Source organism: Diadema setosum, chromosome 12 (genome assembly GCF_964275005.1).
Source record: "Diadema setosum chromosome 12, eeDiaSeto1, whole genome shotgun sequence".
Taxonomy (NCBI): Eukaryota; Metazoa; Echinodermata; class Echinoidea; order Diadematoida; family Diadematidae; genus Diadema; species Diadema setosum.
Genome location: NC_092696.1, coordinates 11,891,835 through 11,894,329, shown reverse-complemented (window position 1 = coordinate 11,894,329; position 2,495 = coordinate 11,891,835). Strand labels below are relative to the sequence as shown.

Here is a 2,495-nt window from a genome sequence, read left to right as displayed (position 1 = left end):
GCCATTGGAAGTTTGACGGAAATTTGTATTCATGTACATTGCTAACCATTCTCCTTTCGTCCGTGTATATGAATTCGTCAACATAGAATGAAATTTGAAGATTTGGCGCCTAATATATTTGAACCGAATTTTGGAATATGCTTCAGGTTCTCTTCCTGCAGATGTTAATCCCACAATGTCGATCAAATTATAAGACAGTTAATCTTTCTGAAGCGGTGGACACACAAAATTGTCATGTCAGTGATCATCCTAAGAATGATGTGTAAAGAAGACGAAGTTTAACCTTGCCTTTGGTTTTGTATTGTTTTACCGCTTAAGTTGCAACATGCGAACACAAGGTTTTACTGTAAAACGAGGAATAATTGCGTGCATGATAATTTTGCAAATTTCCCGAGAACCAAGAGATTAGCATGCAAGTGTCGTGGATAGGTGGTACGTTAGGGGGCTGTGATGATGTGGTGATAGACCCCAGGACTCAAATGAATGAGTGGACGCAGGATTGTAGTTCACTTGACTTTATTGGTGTCAGTAAATCGACACACAAAAAAGAAAACCCTGCAAGAAACAGGAAAACAATCATAAGTTTGTATTCAACATTTCATTTCTTAATAAATTGATCCCCCTCTTTTTGCAATGCAAGAGCACTTCCCAAAATGTGAAAACTATATGTATATATGGTGCTAAATCTACAAATGTAATTACTTTCCATGCAGATCAAGATAGAAGCTATGATGCAATACACAATAAATTGTCTTCAACACTCGTGGACTCACTATCCACACAATTATCTCGAATATCCAAACTTCCCAGGATATCCACAAAACTCTATAACTCGTTCGTCGCCCGATACATGAACTAGTATTGTATCAATGAACTCTAATCAGCCACCATCTAAACTCGCATGTACCATCTTAACATGCACTCGAATAAACAATTTAATCATTACCCCATAGCGACTATCATAAATCATGTACATACCAATAATTACTTCCATGTAAATCTGTTTCAGTTTCTGCATACCGAAAGCTTTCCCCCTTTTTAGCAATAGATAAATCACCAAAAAAAACATTCATTGTTGTATCATACACAGTTGTACATTATACACAAAAATGGTGAACAATTGCTCATAAATCATTCATGCCTACCCTAAGTCAGGTAGCAACTCGCTCTTTGAAAGTATGAACCCTCATCCTCAGACATGAGAACACCAGTACCGGAGGGCTGAACATCTCACCCATGAACACTAAAAATAAATACAGTAAATTGATTCTTCAGTATACCACTGTACTGTCATAATGTTCATTTAGGAACACAAAGATTCAATTCTCTTCTATCAAACTTTACACAAATTTCTCGATCAACATTACAATCATTCAACTCAAAAAATGAATCAATTATAGATTTACTTGACCATGCTTTGAATACAATACTCATCGAAATTATGATCATTCTATACATTAAAGAATGAAATTATTATAACAACCATTGATTAATTTATAAACTGGCGCCATGTAACATCATTAAGTCATGGGCGCCGCCATATTGAATAATCTAAACCATGGGTGCCGCCATTTTGAACAATCTAAATCATGGGCGCCGCCATTTTGAATTGACTCAAATTAAAACACCCTCCACCTAAATTCACACTTTGACATATATACCACAAATGATTTCTCAGTTCATATTATTTCCGTGAAAAAAACAAAAATCACGTCAACTCAAATTTCTCCCATTTACATTCCAACGGCCCTATTTATACTGTCATTAGTTTAACTCAAACAAATTTCACCCGACATCTGTCAGTTTCATAACAATGTACACGTGTATACAATTAACTAATAACGTATTTTTATACTGTCACAAATCTCTTTCTCTTGATATCTATAACACAATGTAAAGGACTTACAGTTTGTCTTGTCCAAAAGAAACTGCCAAAAACCAAAAGACATCATAACAGGCAGAAAACAGCCAGACTCAACCCATTGCGGCAGGTTGCTTGTCCTAGCTACGGTGCGAGAGTGCGAAGTGAGGTGTGTGTGGTGCAGAGTGCAGTGCAAGTGTCCAAATTTCCCGCGGTACATACGAACAGCACAAAGGGCGCATTCATGTGCAACTCAACCCCTGGAAAATGACTAATATTCATCCGCCTACTGTCCATTTCTGTTTACAGCAAAATTTCACAAAATTATGAAAATTATCCTTCTCACTCCTATTTCTAAACACACTAATCTAACCTTCCATTTTCCAACTACATATACCAAATTACGCATCACAAATAGGGAGTACATTAATTCCAGACACTAATTTCTGATACATCGATCGGTGCATGGTCATCTTGAATACCTAAAGCATTCCGAATTCCTGACTGTGATTACCAAGCACGTTCGACAAAAAGCTCTTTGTAAACAACTCCTGTTTCACAACAACTGTCTAATGAGCTGTAATAAACTCACAATAAAACTAGTAGTCTTCAATAAAGTATTTTCATCACTTTC

The 2,495-nt window shown here is 36.4% G+C and overlaps 1 long non-coding RNA gene across 1 annotated transcript; it reads right to left on the bottom strand.

Annotated features, from left to right (window-relative positions):
* Positions 1–499: 499 nt before the first annotated feature.
* LOC140235686 (uncharacterized) lies at positions 500–2,164 on the bottom strand. Its single transcript, XR_011901708.1, has 3 exons — positions 1,907–2,164; positions 1,146–1,243; positions 500–555 (listed from the first exon to the last, which is right to left on the bottom strand). It is a non-coding gene; the product is annotated as an uncharacterized lncRNA (long non-coding RNA).
* Positions 2,165–2,495: the final 331 nt, after the last annotated feature.